This window comes from Camelus dromedarius, chromosome 30, assembly GCF_036321535.1.
Source record: "Camelus dromedarius isolate mCamDro1 chromosome 30, mCamDro1.pat, whole genome shotgun sequence".
Classification (NCBI taxonomy): Eukaryota; Metazoa; Chordata; class Mammalia; order Artiodactyla; family Camelidae; genus Camelus; species Camelus dromedarius.
In genome coordinates, this window is record NC_087465.1 from 1,441,183 (window position 1) to 1,466,406 (window position 25,224).

A 25,224-nucleotide genomic window follows, 5' to 3' on the forward strand; every position below is an offset into this window, starting at 1 on the left:
GAAAACTAATATCTACTAATTCTATAAGATTTTTCTTCCCCTTTTAAATCTTTGCTCACTTCTGATCAATGGAGACTTCAGAACCCTCTGGACATGCTAATGGTCTCCATCTCACGCAGAACTGCTTTCTTCCTGCTAATCCACCTAAAAATGCCTACGGTGAGCACCCGCAACCCAGGAAGACTTTGCCAAACTTCAATTTCATTGCTTCACATTATAAAGATAACAATAAAGGTAACGTTATATGCACTTCCCCCCAAAACAATGCGTCGACTGAAATAAACGTACAACCTGGAAGTTGAGAGTTATGTTTTATTCCGTGGACAATTCTGAGGACTCAGCTGGGATGACAGCCTCTCAGGTCGCTCTGAGGGATGGCTCTGAAGAGGCAGGGGACCAGCTAGGAGATATAGGAGCTTTACAACAAAGACCAGGGAGTTGGAACAATAAAAGATTACTTGTTAACTAAAGAAAAACAGGCATCTCAAGTTACAGAATTCAGTGCTTTTCCATGTATGGGAGGAAGCAAACATTTGGGCTCACTGAATTCATTCCTTTGACAAGCACCTAGCCATCTAGGGCCAGTGTCCCATCCTTTCTTGTTCTGATCCCCTCAGGGTGCACCACTGTGAGTGGCTGCAGAGGCCGGGCTGCAGGCTGGTCTTCCCTCGGGGGTGGGGGGTGGGGCGGCAGCCGCTGATGACTTGATGGCTTCAGCGTTCTTCGTTCACTGACATGGTTGCAGTGTTTTCCGTTCCCGCTTTCTCATCTGTAACCCTTGATTTCTCTTTTTCACGTTACACTGACAACAGACCTCGGGCACAGCTGGTCGGAAGTGGTGAGAAGACAGCTTGTTACAGACAAATAACAGCACATATTCTACGGGTTTACCTTAGTTGGGGAGCTAATCTTGACACTGAAATTTACTCTTTTCAAGAATTAATTACATTAATTAAGAACGTAATTGGTATAGGAAAAAGAACGACATTGATATAGTTACGACAACTTTTGTTTTTGGCTTTTTAGATGCTTCAGAAAGTCATCTGTTTTTCTTTATGAATTTTCTATAGAAACTTTTTTGACTTGATAAACGGCAATTATGAAAAACTACAGTTAGCAACACACCGGAGGGTGAATGGCTTAATGTTTTCTTCCTAAAACTGGAGAATCAGCGATGCTGCCTGAATGTGTTAGAAACGTCTCGTCCACTTCCGTAGACCAGAAGCTACTCAACTTCCAGTGCGACTTAAATTGGGAAAAAATAAAACTATGCAGAAAAAAACTGGCTTATCTGCAGGTTTGGACCTGCCTTAAGACTGCAGGGCCAGTGCTACGAAGCCCGAGGTCACCAGGCCGGTCAGGACGAGCCGCAGGCCGTCCTGGGGACCCGCGCGGCCGTGACCCCCTCCGGCCCCCGGGCGCTGATTCCGCACCGGGCTCCGGCCTACGCCCCGATTCCAGGGGGGGCGCCTCCCCGGTGACCCACTGCGCCGGCACGGAAACCTGCGCGGGGCCAAGCGAGCTGAAGAGCCTGGCTGGCGGGTGCGTGGAACGGAGCCCTGGAGCCTTGAACTTCGCTCCCAAGGGTCCTGGTTCTTAAGGCGATTCGTGGACGTGAATTTGAAAGGTGAAAAATGAGACAAAAGACGAGGTGAATTGATCTGATCCCTGGTGACCTGTGTGGTCGGCTGGAGCCCTCGGCACGGCAGTCAGCAGGCCCCTTAAAAAGCCTCTGAGGAGACAACAGAACAGCAGGCTGGTGCTGGAAAACATCCCAATAACACCTCTTGTCGTAACCAAGGAAGCAGCAGCGTGGAACCCGCCCAGGGGATGCAGTGACATGGGAGGAGGTGCCAGAGAAAGCCTTCTTCTGAGAAACCCCTGCCACCTCACACCTTTGCAGCGGAGAGGAAAATAATGTGTAGGAAAACACGGACATAGTGGCTTTGAATGCAAAATTATAGAATTCAGTTGGACTAAAAAATGAAGTCTTTTTGGAATAGCACAGTCAATGCATGTATCTTATTCTTTATTGATGCACATGAGTGATATGAAAAAATATATACTTAAGTAAGTATAGAATTTTATTCGTAAGTAAAAGATAAAAATTACAAAATGACAAAATATTGTGATGTAACTTATTTTATAGTGTTTTTTTCTAGCAATTCTTTAAATAATGGGAAATCCTATAATCTACGGCACCTTGTATTAAATGGCGTGGTGGTAATATTTTTATTCTTTTGCCCTAAGGGATTTTTAGAAAAAATGATTTTGCATTATACCTTGAGGACAGAGATGGCTCTAAATATTTTCACTGTACCTCTTGAAAATAACTAGTTAGGAAACCCCAATGAGCAGAGTACATAACCGGAAACACGACAAAACATAATGTATATGATTAGATAATACTACAGCATTATACATTGTTCTAGTACGTATGCTTCCAGAAAGCTACCAGACCCCCTACAGGTAAAGTGTCACTCCCTTTAATGAATTCTTTCATTAATTATCACTACTGTTTACCAGAACGCAAGGAAAGCACACCGGCCTGCAAGGTGCCATTTTACCAAACACAATAAATTAAAATGTGAGTAAAGCTGAGTACCTTCCCTAAAGGTGCAGTGCTCCAGGGCACCACTGTTGCCTAGAACTCAGTTTTGTAACAAAAAACAAACCTATCAGCTTCTGGGAAATTCCTTCCCATTTGTGAACTGACTGAACATTCACAGAAGCTCACAACGTCTTAAGGGCGCCAGCAGGTGCAGGGGACAAAGGCGCGGAGGCCAGCTGCCGCATCCGAGGGGCTGTGACTTTGCTCACAGCCGGAACATTACTGGTGCAGTTGACCCTTGAACAACCCCGGGGTTCGGGGCACTGACCCTGCTCAGTGGAAAATCCACAGATAGCTTTTGGCACCCCCAGACTTAGCCACAAAGCCTACTGCTGCCTGGAAGCCCTACTGATGACACATGCAGTCAGCCAACACGCACTTTGCATGTTGTGTGTATCGCCTGCTGTATTTTTAAGCTAGAGAAAAGGAAAACGTTATTAAGAAAACCCTGAGGAGAAAACACACGTGCAGGACGGTACTGCATTCTCAATACGGTACTTAGGTTAAGAGGATGAAATGCCGTCAGGACTTGCGTGGTGCGCCCCACATGCTGCAAGACACCGCGGGGGCTGCACGTAGCAGATGCTGAACGTGTTCGCAACACGAGACAGCAAGATTACAAGACCACGTGACGCAGAGCGTCCTACCTACTTACAGGGATAGCGATCCCCGCGCTGATGACGGAGAGGCAGCGCACGGCCGCTTCCTGGTGGCCTGGTGTCAGCGACATGGCCGCTACCGAGTGAAGAGCCGTGACCTCGGAGCGGCGCGCGGTGTTACCGTCAGAGTCGTCACGCAGGACTGGAAACGTCGTTACACTTAGAAAACAGCACTTACCTGTGCTGGTGGAACGACACGCAGCTTCTCCAATCGGGGGAGAGAGGTGCGCGCACGGCAGTGGAGGTCCCTGAACGCGCAGGTATGAGACAAGACGCAGCTAACACATTACCAAGTGTCCATTAAACGTCACTCAGCTTCCGGCCGTGCGAGGACAGGCCGTCACTTCAGCACAGCCTGGGACGCGAGGTTCTACAGGCCGGACCCCAGGCAGGGACGGCGGTGAGGGCTCAGAAATGCCTCTCACAGCTCGCGCCCTGCAGTCACTAGATCCTCCCCGAAGACACACACACATGCAAACCCCTGAAGGGCGTTAGAAAACTTGCATTAGATAAAAAGCTGCAGAGGCGTGTTCTCTGGATAACTGAAGCAGCCCTCACGACAGGTGACACTGAGAAGAAACGCTTGGGCTGGGCCAAGCTGGGCTGGGCTAACGCATGGAGTTTAAGTCTCACTTTGCAGACCGGTTTCGGGTGACTGCAAGCAACCTTTGCTTCCGCTTCTGTGACACCGCCTCGCTGCACTCACCCTACTGGTTGATGTACCCCGAGCTTGGAAGTGACCCTGCAAACCCTCACTCACACTTGCTGGAGGCGCTCGGAGCTCAGGAGCCGTAGCCCCTCCGAGCCGGCAGCGTAACAAACCTGAGTGCTCCAGCCCTCCGAGCGGTGCCTGTCTCGTGGCTGGCCTGCCATTTCCCTAACAACGGGCAGGACCCCGCGCGCTCACTCCGGCTGATCATGCTGCTCTGAGGCTCTCGTCTTCAGGATTCCGACAGGATGCTTCCTGAGGCTCCGTGAGCGCAAGGCCCGCACCCGTGTGCAGGTCACCCTGATCCTAAGTGCAGCCTCCGCTCTACAGCACAAGAGGAGTTTCAACCGATTTTCTCCACTTTCTGGGGGATAAAAAAACGAAGGAAAAACTTATATGGAGGATTGTTTTTCCTACGGAAGGGACTTACACTGGGCGATCTGCATCTATAAGGAAACACAGTCAAAATGCCGTTAGACATTTCGCCTCCACGCGTCATAAACAGAAAACGCCCAGCTTGTTTCCACATCCCCACTTAAAACAAAGCAGCTGCTGTCCATCCAAGCTTGTTCTGAAAGAGATGTTAGTCCATTTTACATAACTTTCACAATTCCACTCTTCCGAACAATTCAGTGCTGACTGAGGACAACGGTGGCGTGGTTAAACATAGACATATGCATTGTTGTGAAAGCGGGGTATGTCGACTTGGCAGCCTGGCATTTTCATCTGCAACTAGAGGCGACATCCTGACCTCTTCCTTCCTCCAAGCACAGCTGGCACCAGCTGCGGAGTGGGGTGATGGCTGGGAAGGCAGGATGCGAGCAACAACACGTGGCTGGCTGTGGACTACGTACTCACGTGGACCACGAGTGACATAAAATATTTAGAGGAAACACAAAGTACCCTTGTGAGAGCCTTTGAAAATCAGGACATAATCCTTGAAAATAATAGAAAGTCTGTAATTAAAATTAAATCAGAGTAATTTCATTACAACTTGAAGGGCAGAGCACCCCCAGGGAAATGAACAGTATTAACCCTGGACACTTAATGTGTTTTGTTTTGTTTTTCTTCTTTTCAAGGAGATGACAAAATTTATACAAGGGTATTTTTTTGCCCTAACCGGGGTGTCCATACTATTGTTATGGTAGTTTATAATTCTGAAATTGGATTAACTCCAGGGGAATAAATGCTAACATCTACCTTATAGGAATTAATGGGAAATGATGTGTTAATAATCAGAAAATCTGAATGATCCGAAAGATGAAATGTTTACAGAAAAGAGAAGGGTGTTATTTTTTGTTCAGAAAGTAATTCCCACGGTACCATTGACCACGGCAGGAAACTGCGGCTATAATCCCCAGGTGACGTGCGTCACGCAGACCCTGACACGTCGCCACGGGATTGTCGCCCCTCCAGGAGGCAGGCGTGTGTGTGGCCCTCACCGGTGCAGAAACAGAGCTCCAGCCTGAGTCGGGGGAAGCCGCGGGTGCCACACTGCAAATGCCTGTGTTTAACAGCCTGCGTATTTTTATAAAATGATGTAGACATTCTATAATTTATACATTCCAATTCTGAATTGTTGGGGAGCGTGTCATAAAAATTACCCAACTAGGTGGTGAGAGCCCACAACAAGAGGCAAGCACAGCATAACCTATTTGTTTAATTCACAGAAAAAAAGGAGAAGAATGTTCTGAGATTTCCTCGACTCCCTCTCCCATGAGGGGAGTGAGCAGACCTGAAAATACATCTTCTCAGATCCCTGTGCAGCATTTTCAGAAATTCAGCGGGGACGGGACTCACTGTGCTTCTGTCAGCAGGAGTGTTCCATGTTTTGTGGTTTTCTCATATGCAAATATATTCTTCAGAAGACAGATTTTAAGTTACACGAGTTGAAAAAAACCACAAGTGCACGTACACGTTAGAGGCAAACGCGGGGCTCCACCTGTGGGCTATATGCTTTGATGCTTTGCACATCTTGTATCTTCTATGTTGAGAAATAGATTCCATCTCTGAAAATTAATCCCTTAACAAAGCCACTGAGCATTTTTTTTCAAACAGTTAAGAATTTCACAATGGCTAGTTGCAATAAAATATTTAATATCTCAGGTGGAATGCCCTTGACTGTGAGGAAGAGAAACCCTCAGTGCATATGGACTTAAAAAACGAGGACACTAATTATCTCCCAGACAGGAGGTCTGGAAACAGGACCGCGCCAGGGACGGAGTGCAGAGCCCGAACTCGGCTCCCGCACGCGTCTGACTCTGGGCTCCTGGAGGCGCCGGCTTCAGCCCGAGTCTCACAGCAAGAAGGGGCCGTTCCAACCACCAAACCCAAGCGCGACGCAGGAGACACGGCACTCGGAGGCGGCATCTCCCAGCGTCTTCCACCAGGAATTCCCTCCAGTTTCCTAAACCAGTCACGCTGGAGGACAGAGAGACCATGAGGAAGGGCTCAACTTGAGGATCCAGTGGCCGCTGCGGGGTCAGCCCCCGGAAGCCACGGATCTCAATCCTCGGTGTGGTGCCAGGACTGCTCTTGGGGGAGCCCAGGGGCTACGGAAACAGTGCAAATTCAATAAACATTATTTTTCAGCTTCAAAGAGGCGATGGCTTTACCGTTCAGCTCTCCGTTCCTAAAACAAAGCACTCTCCTTTCCAGACCAACGAGAACCCCCGACAGTAAACAGTCCACCGCGACCAGCGAGCAGCCGCACCGGGACGGCGCCAGGGCCCCGCGCTCACTAAACCTCGTCCCGGGCTGCGGTCGTGCAACCCGGCATCTCAGACGGTGCGAGCCCAGCGCGGCCCTAGCGTTTCCCCTCCCCGGCACCGTCGGTGTGACCCGCCGCTCTGGCACAGACGCTGCGCTTGGCAGCACTCCGTACGCTCCGTGGTGTGGTCCACGGACACCAGGTCTGCGCACGAGCACAGAAGCTTCGAGAGGTGAGTGACGCACGTCGAAGGCTTTCTGTAAAGTTGCTTGGAACAAAACAGCGTGATTTAATGGCAGTCGGGGTGCAGGGTCTTCAACCACCGGTGAGAGCGCCCCCGCGGCGACAGAGGGGCAAGTGCACGGTAACCTTTTTCTTAATTCACAGGAAAAAAAGTAGCGACGGCCTGACTTTTCCCCAACCCCCCTCCCTAACCAGCCAACCCAGCTGCAAATGTGATCGTCCTCAGGCTCCTTCGAAAGATTTGTGGAATTTGCAGAAATTCAGCAGGGGACCATCCTAAGTGTGTTTCGATCAGCAGGAGGACTTGGTGTTTCACGGTTTTCTTGCAGAAATGCGGCTTGGAAGCCGTATTTTAAGTCAGGTGAATACTTAAAAGGTACAAGTGCATGTACATATTAGAGAAGAAGGGGAACGCATGAAAAATTGCTCATAATTTTAAAGGAGCCCTTGCATTGATGGCCACAGTCCTCCCTTTTGAGGGAAGTAATGAGCTTTGGTTACAACTTGTGTTTCGATTTAGACATCCTCCTTGACTATTAGTCTTAAAGCTGTATTTTTAATATGTCACTTAGGAGCAAACCAAGAAAAAAAAATGAATGAGGGAGTGAGAGTAAGAAAAGCCACTACGTTCCTACTGTGTTGCTGGGGGCGGACGCAGACGTGTGCACGACGGCTGCCGCGGCGGCAGCAGGTCGCGGTGGTGGAGACGCACCCGTGCTCCTGAGGGAGTCACCGGATCCGGCGCTCCTGGTGCTGGTGGCAGCCGTCGGAGCAGAGCAAGAGCGAGAAAAGACAAAAGCCCCGTCAGATCTGGTGTTTAAACCTTACAAAGATCGGCATGCAACGCGAGGGCCTCACATTAGGCCGCGGTGAAGTCGGACCCCTCTCCCCGCACCAGCCGGGGCCATGCTGAGCCCCGCCGCGCTCCCGAGGCGCAGCCCCGCGCCGCACCCCGGGACGTGCAGGCGGTGCGCGGCGCGTCCCCGTTCGGGGGCTGCGGGGCTGCGCGGGCCGGTCCGGTCTGCCTGGCGCTGCGCCCCCCACCGGAGTCGGAGAAGGCGCTGGGACGCCCCGGCGCCCCCAAAGCCCCCCTCGCCGGCGCTGCACAGACCGAGCGGCCGGCGCGCCCCGCCTGCTCAGGGCTGCGTCCCGAGGACAACCGCGGCCACGCGCCGTTTCCCCGACCTGAGTGGCTTCTTAAAAATAAACAAATGAATCGGTGAGGAGAATGTGGCGCAACTGGGACCCGTGTGTGTCGCAGGCGGGAATGTAACACAGCCTCAGCCTCAGACGGGCACAGCCTGGTGCGTCCCAAAATGAAACCACAGCAACCATGGGACTCACAGCTCTGCTCCAAGAGGCTCCCAGCTGCGCATGGAAAACAGAAAGGGGGGGGGGGGAGGGAGGAAGAGGGGAAGGAAAGGAGGGAGGGAGGGAAGGAAGGAAGGGGGAAGGAAGGGAGGGGGGAAGGAGGGAAGGAAGTGGGGGAAGAAGGAAGGAAGAGGATAAGGAAGGGAGGGAGGGAGGGGAGGTAGGAAGGTAGGAAGGAAGGAAGGGAGGGGGGAAGGAAGAAAATAAAGAAAAGACTTAACATGTTTGTAAACCAGCATGCATAGGTAGAAACAGCTATGTGCCCATCGGCAGATGAACGAATACCAAGAATACGGTGTATTCATACAAGGCAGCATCAATCAGTGATCACAAGGCATGGAACTCTGACACAGGCTACAACGTGACTGGATCTTGGTAACACTACGCTCAGTGAAATGAGGCAGGCGCAAAAGGGCGAATATTACCGAATTCCACTTACACGGGACGCCTAGAATAGACAAATTCAAGCAGACAGAAAGCAGAATGGAAGCTACCGGGGACCTCGGGGAGAGCTGAGGGCAGTGACTGTCCCATGGCACAGAGCTCTTGCTGGGGTTGATGGAAACGTTTTGGGAGTGGACAGCTGTGATGGTCACACACTGTGAAGGTATTTAATGCCCCTGAATTATATAGTTATACATGGTTGAAATGACAAACAGGATGGATACATATATTTTACCACAGTAAAAAAAAATTAGCAAACCAGATAGAGCAACATATAAAAAGGATTACACATCACGGTAAAGTGGGATTTTTCCCGGGAATTCAAGGTTTTGGTATTTTTTAACCCTGAAAATTAATCAACATAATACAAATATAAATATAAACATAATTGTCTCATAATGGACCCAGAGAACTAGTTTGGCAGAATCCAACATCCTCTCAGGATAGAAACCCTCAGCAAACTGGGAATGGAACCCGCACCTGCTGGTGACCACCTACCTCGGGGGACCCCACAGTGACCACAGTCTCGCCGGGAGAAGATCAGGAACACAAGAGCGTCTGTCCTGGCCACTTCTACTCAACACTTGCTGGAGGTTCCAGCCAGGGAAATTAGGCAGAGGGAGAAAGAAGACATTTGGATTAGAAAAACAAGTAGTAAATCCATCTCCAGTAGCAGGTGTCATGACCTTAAACACAGAAAACCCTAAGTAATCCACTAAACCAGTAATCAAGGTTAACAAGCTTGCAGATCATTATAAAAAGATATTTCTATAAAGCAGCAATGAGCAATGAAATTAAGAAAAACTTCCATTTATAGCACCATCCAAAAAATACTTAGGAATTAATTGAACAAGTGCAAACTGAAGGACAAGCTGAAAACTACAAAACTGAGCTGGAAAGAATTAAAGGAGCTCTTAAGAAACGGGAAGACATCTATGTTTACATGTTGGAAGGTGTAATTCTGTTCAGATGGCAACACTCCACAAATTGTTTTATAAATTCAAAACAATTCTTGTCAAAATCGCAGTCTACTTTTCACAAGATTGCCAAACTGATGCTAAAATTCATGTGGAAATTCACATGATCCAAAATAGCCAAAATAGTCTTAAAAGGAAGAATAACGTCGGAAGAGTCACATTTCACAACTTCAGAACCTGCTGCGGGAAACGAGCTAGGGTGGGGACCACGCACGCGGGGGCCGGGGGGCCTGAGACACACAGCAGCATCGCCCCCTAAACCAGCTGAGTGGGTGCCCACACCCCACTTCACTGAGATCAGCGCCGGCTTTTTCATGTCACTGAAAACCCTTAAATCCACCCTTTAGAGTCCTCTTAGGACCATCAGGAATATGTGTTCCAAAAATTCTTTTAAAATAGGACATTTGTTTTCAGTCTTTTCCACGTCCAAGAACACTTTTCTGCTGACTTCAGTCATGAAATAAAAATTTCTAAAACCCCATGTCTCTAGTTAAAGTCTCCCTTCACTCAGCAGTCTCGGAAGCAGCTGGATTGGTTGAGAGTTAAGTCCTTTTTGGGCTAATTTCCCCGACGAATTAGTCGGCTCTTCAGAAAGTTTTCAAGGCAGAAATGCTCTTTCATAGTATGTCGTGTCGCTGCTTGAGCTTCATGTAGCAGAAGGTTCTCGGGCCCACTTCTTGTTCTCATCTAGGTTTTGTTCCGTTCCCCGCCCCCCTCCCCAACACTTGCAACTCCCGTGGGGGCCGGGTGAAGATTCGCTCAGGTGTGTGACTCTGCACCCAGGGGTGGTTTCCCATCACAGAGCAGCACCCCGCCCTCCCCGGGCGTCCCCTGCGGCGGGCAGCCTTCCCCGCCGTCCCTGCCGCCCTTCACTTGCGGGAGCCAGGGTCCAGGTCCCTGACCTCCAGAGTGGGACAGAACGAGCTCATAAAGCTTGGGGCTTCTCTGCTGGAAGACAGCTGTCTGGCAGTCCACCTGCCAACCCTACAAACAGCAAGAGCTGGAAGGCGCGTTCACTGTGTCCTCGAAATTCAGAGGAGATCTTTACTCTTCAAAGGTCAGTGGAGCCGGTAAATGAAACGGCCTGGCTGTCACGTTCGCCTGCTGCCTCCCAGCGCAGGCAGGGCGGGCGTCCTCCCTCCCCGGGCTGCGTCGGGCTCAGGAATCCGAGGGCGGCTTCATCAGCCATCTCTTTACTCGGTGTTTGCAGCCTTTTCAAGCAGCCAGAGAAATGCTCTACCACCAGCGCGCCTCCGAGAATCACGGAAGACCAACCCCCGCCCTCCTCCCCGGAACCGCCAATATACACGTCAGTTACGGGCTCAGCCGAGCTCCGTGGACTTGAACTAAAGCCCTGATCTCGTCACCCCCATGACACGCGTCAACTGGGCTCTTAGCAGTCCTCCCCAGGCGTTCGTCACGGCCGGAAGGCAGGGTTCAGGCACGTTCTGTTTCCTCCTGAACGTTTTTCTTTTCTCCCAAATAAGCCAACGCCTGCAGCGCTCATCTCTTGCGATGAGATCATTTACACCTTCTTACTTCCAGCCACGGATTCATGGGTGTGGGAAGAAGATTCTTCTTTTTCACAGATCTCATCATTAAGCCATTTTCAACAATGAATCAGGAGATATAGTTAGTCTTTGGGAAGATTTTTCTAAGATTTTTCCAGAAGTCCTTTCTCTGAAACACAACCACTGTCAGTACTTGCTTACGAAGCTGGAGCTTTGGAAGTTTGTTAAGTTCACTTGAGGCCTTGGCACTGCTTAGCAAGGTGATGCCATTTCACCCTGGAGCAGTCATGTTCTCCGTGTCTGATCCCTCATCTGGCTTCACACTTTCAACTGAATAAATGTACTATCTTATAAGAATGCATTCCTTTTCTCAATAAGCAATGACACATTCTTGTCCTTAAGATGTCTTTCTTTGAGCTGCATCAAACTGTCATTTACCAGGTTTGGGGTTTTATTGGGGCAGGTGTCTTTTGTTCTAGTTTTGGGAGCAGCGTTTTCAAATTTAAGTTCAATAATTCATGAATAAAATGAACGTTCAGATACAGTCAGAAAAAGTCAGGAACGTTTTTCAGGTTGTTTAAATTTATTCTTGATGGTGAATGAATTGAGTCCTGCCCTTGAAATGCCTCGTTTTGTTTTCATGTTCTTGTATGAAATACTTACCAGCGCTTCCCCTGGGGAACATCCCTTTATGTTAGAAACAGCAGACAGTAACGGTGATCTACAGCCATCGCTTCACTGTGACCGTGATTATACGGTGACCGCGTCAGCATGGATCGCTTGTCTGAACCATGCAGGCCTTTAAAAATTGCTTCCTAGAACTTTCTGCTCAGCTTTGGTGACAACCGATAGTCAGGCTACTTCCTAGAGAGGGAAACCCCTTTGTAACAGGTGGGCTGCACGGTCCGCACCGGGACCCACGCTATGCCTTAGCCCTCACCGAACCACTTATTACAAATCGGTAACATTCAGAGTGTGTACCCGAGGACCGCTGGGTCCCCCAGGGTGGCGGAAGGGAAGCAACGCCCTCATCCACCTGAGGGACGTCTGAAACCCGCGGCCCGTGTTTAAAACTCGTGACAACTTATTACGTCTTGTGCAGATGTGGGCATTTAAACATTTTAAATTGAAAAAAAAAGTTGGATTTTCTTAAAGAACTTACCCCCAAATCTACTTATTTAAAATTTTACACCCCTTTGTGTTTTTAAATATGCTTTTTACATCGATAACCTCCATCATGTCAACGACCCTATGACATCCTCATTTACACAGAAAAATTCAGACTCAGAGAATTTAAGTCAAGTTCTTGTCTAAAGCTAGCAGGTTGACCAGGGTTCAAAATACGTTTGTTCATTGATTTCAGATCATATTTTTAATTAAAGCGATCATTTTGAGATAGTGGTGGGCTCACATGCTGCTGTGAGAAGTAATGCAGAGAGGTCACGTGCCTTTTACCCAGCTCCCCCCCCCCCCCCCGTAGCATCTCGCAGAACTAAGAACAGCACCACACCTGGGACGCTGGCGGTGATGCAGTCCAGACGCCGAGCACTGCCATCACCCGTCACTGCAGGTGCCCTCAGCAGCCCCTGCACGGCCCAGCTCCCGGGCAGCCAGAGGGCCAGCCTTCCCTCCTTCCCTCCTCCAACCTTTCTGCTCTGTGTAGGCCCCAGACCCTCACCGGGGAGGCCACACCGGGGAGGCCACCAGTGCAGACGCTAATCTCTGCTGGCAACACCCTCGCAGACACAGAGTCTGACCACCACCCGGGGTCCCAGCGGCCCGGTCAAGCTGACATGGAAACGTTGCAGCCTGCGTTATGACACTGGACCAAGGAAGCCGGTGTGCCGCTCACCACGCAGATTTAAAGGCTGAAACCCAACAGATGCATCTTAAAAACCAGTGTGTGACACAGGAGAAGATTTTACTTTATTTTCTGGAAATACGGAGCCAACTTTCTAAGCTCCACTGCTACTTCATGTGGGTACAGACGACACGCAGAGGAGGTGCGCCACCAAGTCCCCAACACGGAACAGCCACACACCGCGTACAGACGCCAGCGCGCTAATGCATGGATGTCCAGAAGCCAGCTTTTTAAGTTAAAGTGTAGTTGGTTTTCAATGTAGTATTAATTTCTGGTGCACAGCACAGCACAGTGGTTCAGTTTACATATATATATGTTCCTTTTCAGATTCTTTTTCATCACAGGCTGTTAGAAGGTATTGAATACAGTTCCCTGTGCTGTGCAGTAGGACCGTGCTGTTTATGTACTTTATACAAAGTAGTTAGTATCTGTAAATCCTGAGCTCCTGATCCACCCCTCTACCCGCTCTTCCCCCTCCGAAACAATAAATTTGTTTTCCACGTCTGTGAGTCTGTTTCTGTTTTGGAAATAAGTTCATTTGTGTCATTTTTTTCCAGACTCCACATATAAATGATAGCTCCATATGCTCATTTTTTAATTTTTATTTTTAAAAAATTCACAGGATTGAGCCTTTTCAAAGACAGAAATTAAAATTCCAGATTCATATAAAAGTGCATTTTCCGCCTTTTAATTAAAATGATTAGTGCAATTAATGGTGATTACTTTTTCTAATGAATACTTAATTTATTCTTTGGGAAATTACTTATGATTATGACTCATTACCAAATAATTGCGTGCTATTGAGTGATCTGTGTCGTGCTGTTAATTCTTTTATTTTTGCATTTCATCAAAGCTTTTCTTTCTTTTTTTTTTTATTGTGTTATAGTCAGCTTACAATGTTGTGTCAGTTCGTGCTGTTAATTCTCACTGATGAAGGGATCAACATTTCTGAACTGAAATTTCCAGCCTTCTGTATAAATACGCTTTCTTTTGATAATAAAAATTAATATTCATAAATGTACTCACTTGCAATGGGCTGATGCTTGAAAAATCACTGATGGGACAGGGTCTGTCATTTCTGTTGAAAGAAGAGATCCATGCTGGGTAGGCGTTAGGCTGACCTTCACTTAGTTGGGAATGTAGACCAGTTGCCAGGGGAGGAGGGACGTCCTGGAGCTGGAGGCAGACCCTCCCTCCGCTCGCCCTGCAGACCCCACCAGCTTCACACGTTTCCTTTCCCTGGAGGAGATTCTCCTGTGAAAATTCCCATTCGCGCTGAGTGTGAGTGAGGTCTTCCTCCCTCTGCTGGAGGGTCAGTCCACCTGGCAGGCAGCCGCCACCCCCCAGCCTCTGCCATCACTGCTGCCCCCGGTGAGCCGGCCCGGGAAGCCTGCGCGGAACAGCAGGGCGCAGGGCACCACACACCTGCCAAGTCAGATGTCTGTGTTCCCATCCCAGCGCCACCACACATACACCCTGCGGGCCGCAGATGGACAAGTACCGTGTGTTAGCTTCAGTTTCTTCGTTTGTAACAAGGGCACAACTACAGCCCTGGGCTGCTGAGGGCAAGACCCTGAGCTCAATTCCCGGTGCACGGAGATGTCCCGCAGCGGAGAGCAGCTGCCATCATTGTGAGCAGTCACTGCCGCCGCACACCGTCCCCAACGACTGCTACCCGGACCACGATGCGCACGATACAGTATTCTGTACGCTTTGCCTTACTGGGAAGAAAAATTCTAAGTGAGGAAGAGGTTCAGTCACAAATACCCAGGAAAACGCAGATTTAGCTTATAAAGTGATCAAACTTCCCCTGGATATTTTGCAACAACACTTTCAAGGTTCACTTGCCATATTTGGCACTGAACCTGCATTCTTAGCAAGAGCTCAAAGGTCTCTGACTTTTAGGTGCCTGGCTCAACGTACATCTGAAAATATCTCTAGGATGAATAAAAGGATTTAACAGATATTTATGAAATGAACCCTTTCAAGTGGCTGCTTCACAGCGCTAATGACATCTACACTTAGAATATTACAAACGTCAATGTTTTTGTGCGTTCCCCATTCTTCCCATATTATCAGGGTGTCTTCACAGACCACGTCAGAGCACAGAGGCAAAGCCTGCTCATGTGCACAAGTCTGAGCTTGTCCACCAGGTGACTGTGCCCTCATGAAACATCTATAATTTCTTAACCAAGTAAGAAGGGCCAAATACTTTTTTGCATGATATAATATATAATACATGTTGTGATATAATAATATAATTATATATAGTTACATATAATTATACATAATAATATTGTGCATTATAATTATATGTATATAATTATACATATATAGTAATTATACATAATAGTTATAATTATACATAATTATGTTGTGTATAATTACATGTAATATTTTAATTAAATTACCAAAAAAAGTGAAGTACTTCAGACTTGACAGCTTCTACCCCCACTATCTTAAGATAATGTGATATATTTATTGGATGAAAATATCAACTTCGGTTTACTTCTTAAAATTTCACTCACAGAATTGAGTTCTGGAAAGAACGCTTCAGACGGGCTCAAGGTAACACGACCAATCCCTGATACCACTGGTGTCGTCTGGATTCCCACAGGCAGATCTGATCAACGTCCTGCCAAGCAGAGTAAAGAAATAATAACCTCGTGAGGAGAAGCCCGATGCCGGAGGCGGCAGCCAATGCATTTAATAAAACGAGTGGTGGCCCGAGACCGTGGGCCCCGCGCACTCGCTGAAGCTTGGTTAGCTTGACAGTGTTATTTTTTTTGGCCCCCAAATCTCTGGAATCTGTCTAATGCACATTTTATCTTCAAGGAAGAATTTTTATTGAGGATATATGTGCCAGAGCTGGCAGGAGGCACTTAAGATACCAGTTCTAAGTACGTGTGGTTCCAAGATGGCTGAACAGAGCTGAAGCCAGCATCAGCACGGGGGGCCGACTTAACCCACGAGAGGCCGCCCGCGCTTCTGCCCTGCGAGCTGCTTATCAGAAAGCGGAAGAGACGAAAAACCAGTCCTAACACGGACTAAAGGCTGGGGGGAGTGGGGGAGGCGGGGGGGGGGCGGTGCCTGAGGGTCTGCGGGTCAAACATGGACTAAAGGGGGCGGTGCCTGAGGGTCTGCGGGTCGCCGCTCACAGGTGGTGCCTCTCCCGGGGGCCCCTCAGACTAGGGGGGGGGGGGCGGGCCACATCACGTCACCCTCGGCAGCTGCTTCTGATCTAGAGAAGGGAGACTGTAACGGGTTGTGTCTCGGGGCTGGTTTGAGGGCACTGCCTGTCACAAGGCACCTCCTTTATCTCCCTGCCTTCCCCATCCAGCCCTCCGTTTTCCAAAGCTTTTCTGAAATGGCAGGAAGCTCATTCAAGAGTGACTGCTGCATCACTGACAGCACCAGATGAAGCAGGAGCAGACGACTGACTTTCCTTAAGTTGTGCGAAAACCCTTCACACGACTCTAGAAACGCGTCACTGTGCAGAATCCCCAGCCGCACGGCCGTGCCTCCACGTGGCCGGCGGACACACACACTGGGTATAAAGCCAGGAGCTTAACTGATTTAAAGCGGGCAGCTGTCGACTCTGTGAGCACCACTGATTCAAATACCGGAACCAGTCAGAGTGCAGGCAGGAAACAGCATCCACCCCAGACGGTTTAAATGCCGAGTCCTTAGGTAAGGGACGGGGTGTGGTCAAGATTCAGGAAGATGACGACGTTTGCTGAACTGTCTAGAAAGGGCAGCCTTTTGACACTACAGCCCGAAGGGGCAGGAAAGAAACAGTCTGACTTCGGTTTTGTTCTACCTCCCGATGGCACGTCTGTGATTCCCAGCACTCTCCCAGCTGGCAGCCTCTGCAAAGCGTCTGGGATGAGGGGGCACAGGACAGGGAACGATGAGGGGAGAGAGTGCGTCTGGGGGAGGAAGTGCAGAGTGACTCTCTCCAGTTGGAATCCTCTCCTGCCCTGCGGTCACCTGGGGAAAATCCCATCCCGAGCGTACGGGAGTCACAAGGTGTCCCCGGCCATCGAGTGTCACAAGATGACGTAAGTACTGTTACACTTCCTCCTGGAACCTGCAGTCTGTCAGACTCCGCTTATGCACTAATGGAATACTGAAGGGGCAGGAAATGATTAAAGGCAAACGCTCGGAGCTGCCATAGCCAGCCCCTGCAAAAGGTCGCTGGGCCAAGGCTGAGGTCACCACTTCCTCCTCCCACCAGTTATTTTATGCCCCTTTCCTCCACCAACACCTTCACTCAGTGAGGTTCAGTACCAGGAGTGTGACACAGACGTCCAGTCCTGACAGACCTCAGTGCTCGGTGGCTTGTCTCTATCAAGACATCGGCACGTACTTTTGGACACAGGAAGCCCAAGGTGTGCTCTGGGACACCTGGCTTCCAGCTGTGGCCTCACTGGCCCAGATACCTTCAAGAAACCTGGTGTCCTCTTGGCAAGTGCAAGCAGGCACCTGCGCCAGCAGAGTCCCGTCCTCTCTGACTGCCCTCTCGGTGGCATGTGGCACCCAAAATGGCTGCGGAGCATCCCAGCCTCCGGGTCTACACTGCCTTTCTTGGGGGAGGTGGCTTCCTCCAGGGAACTAAGACCTCCAAACCGTCAAGTTCAAGGGCGAGGTGGAGAGCATAGACTCCTTTGTGGCTGGGAGGTCAGTGAGGGACGCTCAGTATGACCCCTCCTCCAGCGCCCGCCCAGACTCCGGTGTTCTGCCCACGGGTGGCAACAGCACCGCGCACTGGCTGCACGATTAAAGCGAATGCTGTATCCATTAGGGTCATATTCCATGCGTGAGGGGCAGGCGACGGCAGACACGGAGATACACCACTAAGGAACACTGCCCGTCCCAGGGCTGAAGTGTTAGCAGCCAAGCGCCTTCGCGAGTCCGCCCCGCCAGGGCCTGTCCTGGCTCTGGAGAGGTGCCAAGGGCACGTTCCTCCCCGGCGCAGTCCATGTCCAGGTGGACGATGAGATCCGGCTACTTGGCCCAACGCGGAACAGCCCAGCCCCTTTCAGCTCCAGAATTCCCCAAGGGATGCGGGAGCGACCAGCCTGAATCACACACCTGTAGGTGCCCATCCCAAGGGTCCTCCCAGAGAAACACACCAGACACGGGCCTCTCCCTCAGTCCGTTTCCGGAGGACCCAAACCCCACACGCCTCCTCTCAGGCGGGGGCATGCCTGACCCTTCCACAGCCCCCGCCCCAGGAATCTCAGGCCAGCGGCTTGTGAGCGATAGGAATTTGCAGTAAGATGGTGAATTCCATGACAAAGGCCCTTCTACACTCCCTCCCTGTAAGATGAGTCCCTTGGTCAAAGCAGTGCTTTGTGGGCGCCGTCTTGGCAGATGAAGCGTTCGGAACGCCCACAGACAGCAGGGCCAGGCAGAAGCATTAGGACAAGGAAAAGAAAGGTAACTCTGAAAATCATCTATTTCCCCATGAGAAACTCACTGCCCCCAGTAGGATGGAAGCTGTCCGGTGTATCAAACTCCTCCTGAACCCCCGATGTGACCCTGTCAGGAGATGGGCCTTTAGGGGGATAATTAAGATGAAATAAGGTCACAAGGCTGGAGTCCAAGTCCTGTAGGACCCAGGTCCTCACAGGGAGAGACCCCAGAGAGCCCCTGTCTGGGCTGCATGAAGAAAAGACCGTTTGAGGGCCCAGCGAGAAGACAGCCGTCTGCAAGCGGGAGGGGTCCCCACCAGACACCCACCCCGCCGGCGCCCGACTTGACTTCCAGCCTCTCGAACTGTGAGAAGATGCATTCCTGCTGTTTGAGCCTCCCAGACGGCGGTGTTCTGTCCTGGTAGCCCGAGCTGACTAGTATAACGTCCTTGCTCAACCGAGTGCTTAACTGAAGCCCAAACAGGTCAAGACAGAAGCGCAGGTGCTAACTGACCACTTAACCGGCACAGCACCGGCCCCGGGCGCCGTCACTGACACGCAAGGCTCCGCTGCACGTCGCAGAAAGACAAGCTTTCACGTTGAATAAAACACCGGAAACGAGCAGAGACTAGGACGTGTATTACAGAAGGAAGAGCTACAGAGGAAAGGCACACTGAACCCGCCCGCAGGTGACACGGAGGTTTAACGAAGAGCAGTGAAGCCCCAGCAAGTTCAACATCCCAGCCCGAAGGGCGGAGCCGGGGGGCACCAGCCCCGGGCCCCTCGTGCTGCAAGCACCCCGTCGTCAGAGCGCCGCGGTCTAACTCGATTGAAGTAAATGAATGTAAAGTGTGCTGGGTCTAAATTTTGTGATGTTTACTTGTGTTTGATTTACACGCATCAAAGCGTCTGAAAATCGAGCCTCAGTGTGTTCTTGGTGGTGCGAGAGCGCAAGGAGATTTTTTGCCTTCTTTGTTACTGATCTTGTATGTGTGCACACGTGTGTGTGTGTGTCTGCACGTGTGGGGACCCTGTGACAACCACACCCGCCTCGAGCCCTGTCGTGCGGTACGTGCGTCTGTCCTCCTGACGAGGTCGGGTTGGTGCCAAGTGACACCTGACTCGGTGGTGGTTTGTTCTTCGTGTTCTGTTCCTGAAATGGGAGCAGAGGACCCTCGGGGCGGCCAGCAGGGATCCGAAGCCCTCCACCGACACTGGATCTTCTGCTCGGGCTTCAGGAAGGGCAACCGCCCTGTCTCTGCCCTCCTCGTCAGCTGGACACGCGGCTCCCAGGGGAGACTATGGGTCTAATGGGTGCCGACGTGTCTGTTTCCCGAGTCCTGAGCCCGTCAGGAGAGTGAGTCAGTCTGGCCTTTCCACCTCGTGAGTCTGAACAATGGACTTTTTCAGCTTTTTAAAAATTTTCAAAAAGCCCATTGTGCATCTTAATAAAACATCACAGGTTAATAATTCATTTCAAACATTTCTAAAGATGCTGCGTGGGAGGAACATAATCTTCAGGAAAGAGGAAAAACAAAGCATCAAACCAAAACCGTGGAGATCACTGAACTAAATGTATCAAGAACAGCTTTACTGAATCGCAACATAATTTTGGTTGAACCTGTCTTGGCATTCACCACTTTTCCAGACCTTAAAGATGACAGTTAAACGGGCAGCCTCGTACCTGTGTACTAGACTCTCAGTCGTGTGTTCCATCCGCTGTTTAGGCTGCAAACTCTTAGACGGGAGACTCTCCTCCCTTGTCCATTTCCTGTTCCATCCAAGTAGATGAGGCTGAAATTCTGTCTCCTCTTGCAAGGTTATTGAGTTTTAAGTGGAAATTACAGGGCATAACGAACAATGGACCATGCATAATTTGTAATCAAAAAGAAACATCAATACAAATAGAATTTTCTAACGTAAAAGAGATGACTTTTTTCCTTTTTCTTTTCACTAAGTAGGAAAATTCCAGAGACTCTCAGCAGATGAGCAGAAAAGGGGACAGTGTGAGATGGTTCTGCACTGTAATAAGATGAGTTAGTAACGAGCAGAGAACACGTCACTGGACTGAAACTCAGTGGAGCTGCTGAAACCAGCTCCACCAAGGCCCAGCTCAGGCCCCGGGGCAGCGGCCTCGTCCTTCGTCTGGCACTAATTACGGAAATATCTTCTGTATGATGATCCACGATCAGACTGTCTCTCTCAATCTGTTCCACTTCCTTGTTTCAACATTGATTTATCCCATTTCTCAGTGACCTTCTATGGGCGCCATGCAAGTTCACGGCTGTTTCATTCACGCTATGTGCACATGATTTAAAGACTAACCTGGAGAAAGGGCTTTATTTTCCTAGGGAAATTAAAGAAAAACAACCACAGCAAATCAGTATCGAAAAACATATTTAAAAGCACAGGTTTCCACTGGAAAAGAACTCACGGGGAGGAAGGAACTCTACTGAAACTGTAGATCAGTGATTGTAGAGAATTACCTTCTCATGACGAGAGTTTCTGTGTCGTCTTAAGCATGAGATGGCTTTGTTCTTGAAAGATAAACAGTGGATATATTCTTAAAATTTTCCATTTGCAGCTACAGTGAAATCGAGTACACGTCCAAGGGAAAATCTGTAATTTACTAGTTGGATTGGCAGAATAACAAGTCCACCGATGGACTCAGGAAGAGTGAAGAGAGAGGCTGGTCTCTCACGGGCAGTGCTGGTGGCGATGAAAAGGAGGAAGCGACAAGTTTCTGCCAGGATGGGATAAGGGGCGTTCACGGGGAGACAGTCAATCTAGCTCAACAGACATGGGAACCTTTCCTCTAGCAACTGCTGGAAAGAAATGGCTTATTTCCTGAGGCTCTAATAATTCTATCATATTTTAAGTAAATTGGAAAGAAAAACCGGATTGTCTCAAAGGCTGGCAACAAGGAGGAAGAACATATTAATTTTCTGTTGCTCTGCAGCTGAGTCCCACAGACTTAGGGACTTAAGAACTGCACCCAACCCCTGGGTCAGGAGTCCAGGCCTGGCTCTGCTGGGCTCTCTGCTCAGAGCCGAACAGGCTGCAACCCCGCTGTGGCTGGGTGCGTTCTCATCCGGAGGCTGGGCCGGGGAGGGATCTGCCGTCTTCATTCCACTGGTCGTCCCACAGTGGCCGTGGGGTTGACGACCCTGGGACTTTGCCAGCTGTGAGCTGGAGGCTGCCCACGGTTCCTGGAAGCCACCTGCGGGACCACCTGCGGGTCTCTGACACAGCCAGTCATGGCTCGAGCCAACCTCCAGGAGGCCCCACCCCTCCGTCAAGGCCGTCCGTGGCCGGCTCGGGCCTCTGGAGACCATCTCCCTCTGGGTTAACTCACCACCCACTGAGGATCTGGGGCCTCAGGTACTGTAAGATCTTTCACCTTGGCCACGTTCTGTCAGCCGGAAGCAAGTCACAGGTCCAATCCACACTCACAAGGACGGGATTACGTGGGGCATGAACACCGGGGGACAGAACCGGGGGGCCTCCCCACCGTCTGCTCACCAAGAGGGGAAAGAAAAACCTCGGCGGCGAGGCCAGGCCCGGAAGCGGAGTTTGCAGGGCTCCCGAGGGGACGTCTGCCCCGTGATCACCGCGCCGTCTCCCCGTCAGGGGCAGGCTAAGACCTTTAGGCACCTCCATGTGCAATTTAAATCAAAATACAAAGCTACTTACATTAAGAGTAAAGAAACAAAGTGTAAAGAAAATCGCCTTTTCTTATGATGACTATGATGACTAATTCAATTTTTTAAACATTGCATTAACACATTTTAAACGTTCCCTTTTCGCAGTTTCTCTGGGCACGTGCATGTTGTGTCTGCTTACTGGGTGACCCAGTTTTGCTCACAGAAAAAGAGATTTTATGTCTCACTCACCTGTTTCTGAGAGAGAAGGAGATTTGCTGGGGTATTTGGGCGCACTTTCTAGTAACTTAGAGGGTCACCTGTCACACGGAGGAAGGAGCGGAAACAGAGATAATCTATTGTTTTCAAACGTGGCTCAATCTTAAAAAATTAACCACTTCTTTTCAAATACATTCATGAAAAATCTACATTTATCCTGAAATGAATTGAAAACGTTAAAAAATGTACTAAAGAGTACAGTTCTCTTTTCGTCTGGTTTTACTAATTGGCTGCTAGAAAGCATTGCCGTAATTAAACTGCCTGTAAAGCCGTTCTCTGCCCCATTTTCTTCTTACACAAAGTACAGTGTTCTTTGCTCCACATCTAACGTTCTTACTAAACAGTGTTCAAAAGGGAGAAAGCAGGCGCAATTATCTTAAAAATTCTCTCAACTTATTACGCACGTTACACGGATCCCTAGTTTCTGCCTTGAGAACTGACTGGTTCTTCCCACGTAAAACTGCTCTTCAGCATTTCAGAAGAAAAGGAAGCACTGATTTGGAGTCAAGCTGCCTCAAAAGTCACGGCACATCACTGAGAAATCTTGGACTCAGACCTGCCACGTGTTTTGCAGATTTTTCTGCTTCTCCCCTGAGGCTCCATCAGTGTGCGCCCCCGCGACCTGGACACAGCGGCCCCTCTGAGCCCTGGACATGACGGCTGTGAAGCGATTGCAGGGCCGGGCGGCAGCGTCCTCTTTGTCTGTCCGCTGAACTGTGCTGGATGTCAACCTGCGCAGCCCTAATTAGCGCTCCTACTGGGCCTGCTTGTGTTCGGGCGGCGAGACCAGCTGCGGGGGCGGGCGAGCCAGCTGGCAGGCCTCCTGCTCACCTTGCTTAGGGTTCAGTTAATTGTGTCTGAGGGGCTGTGAGGCTCTCAGCGCTGCCTCTGGTCTGCGGGTCCCTCCCCCCCCCACCAGGCCGCAGGGAGCCTCCCCGGGCGGGGGTGGGGGACGCCGACTCGCCACAGGCCCCTCTCCCTCACTGACTGATTTTATACCAAGGTTATAAACGCAACAGAAGCGCCGACTGTGAGCTCAGACCACTGCCTTCGTTTTTAAATCATCATGAGAAAACACCAAAAATAGAAAAAGCCATGAAGACTACATTCTTAAAATCTGGCCTCGGAATAGATCTGCCTTAAATGATTTCACGTCGCTGCTCAGCTCTGACCCCCGCGGGTTCTGGAAAGCAAGGCCCCCACCATGCAGACCCATGAGCTCAGAACGAACCGGCGGTACGTTCAGTTCCTGACGGCGTAACCGTGTGAATGAGCAGGACGTGCACCAGGTCACCTGGCAACGGCGATGCCAGGAGAGGCAAACCGAAGATTCAAGGTAACACACGCCGTTAAGCCTCCCGAGGACCGTTTCATGTTTTGGAGGCGAAGCCAGCAGTGCATGATTCCAGAGCTGCTTAAAGTAACAGTAAACAAGGAAATCGTGCTGACTGTCTCACTGAAGAATGCAAATGAACCGCTGAAAAATACACCCGGGTCTAAGAGCACATTGAGAATCGGGTCCCAGCAGCAGAGGCAACCGTCTCACTGTTAATCTGGTTTTCCTTGCAGAGCAGCACCGTGCAGCTTCAGGTGAGTGACGCACAGAGTGAAGCGACGCATCTACAATCAGAAGGAATTTGACGGTCCCCTACAAAAACGCCGTCACTCTGTTTTTCCGTCTTCCCTTACAATGCTCCCGCCAGTGATGCCAGGAGCGAAAGCGATGAAGCCCGAAGCTGCACCTCAGCTGGAAACCACAGCGACGTCACAGGGAAGTTCTTGTCCGCCTGGAAAACGCGGCTCCAACGGACACTGGGATTCTCTGGCTGATGAAGAATGTAGAGCGATTGTTTTGGAAAATGTTCTATTTCCTTCAAGAAAAATTGAAGCAAAGTTTCTGTTTTCAAGAAAGTACGTCCTTCCAGATACGGTCGTACTGTGCTTTCTCTTCTACCTCTTTTCTGCTGAATCATCTGAAACACGTGACCCAACTCAAAGCTCCAGGGAAAGCAGATTCGTCTGCAAGTCTGTGTGGCAAACCTCTCCTTTACGCTTATTTTCAAAGGAGCAGAGGCATCTGGGAAGAGAACCCACCGTCAGGGAAGAAAGGGTGAGGAACGGAAGCCCCGACCCAGGGAGAGAGCCGGGCAGGGAGGCCCGCGGTTCCGGCCCGTGTCCGTGGTGGCCAGTCTCCTCCCCAGGGTTCACCCACCGCAGGCCCGTCTCGGTGGTGGGACTCACTCAGCGACTGCAGATAAAGGCAGAAAGGTCGATTTTATAAAAGCTCAGTGAGACATGAGACTCCGGGACAGCCACTGAGGCAGCTCTCCATCAGATGATCAGACTGTAACGTGAAGGGGCCAGTTCTGACACAGTTTCAGCAGAATGCTTCAAATCTTTGCCCGTGGGCTTTCGCAGACTTCGGGAACACAGGGACAAGGTGACGGCAGTGAGGGACACCTCTGTCCTCAGCAGCGGGAAACAAGCGGCTTTTCCTGAACTCTTAGGTAGCAGCGCACTAAGGACACTGGAAAAACTTGAACGCCACTTTATTCAGGGGCTGAGATACAGAGAACTCACAGGATTTCTATTTTTATGTTAATTTTGTTTTCACTACTGCAATTCTATTAAACCGGCGGATGAGACCTGTGAAGACACAACTATACATCTAGTCGGACCTCTGTCTCAGGTTTCTTTAACACCAGACCCCTTAGCCCCACCTCGTTTTTTTAAAACTTGGCTTTGTTTCTGTTCTAATAATGTAAATCTATTATAAACTTTCTGATTTTCT

General features: G+C 50.0%; 1 long non-coding RNA gene across 2 annotated transcripts in view; it reads right to left on the reverse strand.

Moving 5' to 3' along the window:
• Positions 1-297: 297 nt before the first annotated feature.
• Positions 298-25,224, reverse strand: part of LOC116149670 (uncharacterized) — a 174,111-nt gene continuing 149,184 nt past the window's right edge. The window contains exons 3-6 of one of the 2 annotated variants that reach the window (XR_010378466.1): positions 15,625-15,731; positions 14,123-14,817; positions 9,246-9,334; positions 298-825 (exon numbers count right to left, since the gene is read on the reverse strand). This is a non-coding gene — a long non-coding RNA (uncharacterized LOC116149670). Of the gene's footprint in view, positions 826-8,134; positions 8,301-9,245; positions 9,335-14,122; positions 14,818-15,624; positions 15,732-25,224 lie in introns of those variants that run through there. The other variant, XR_010378465.1, reaches the window with a different exon arrangement.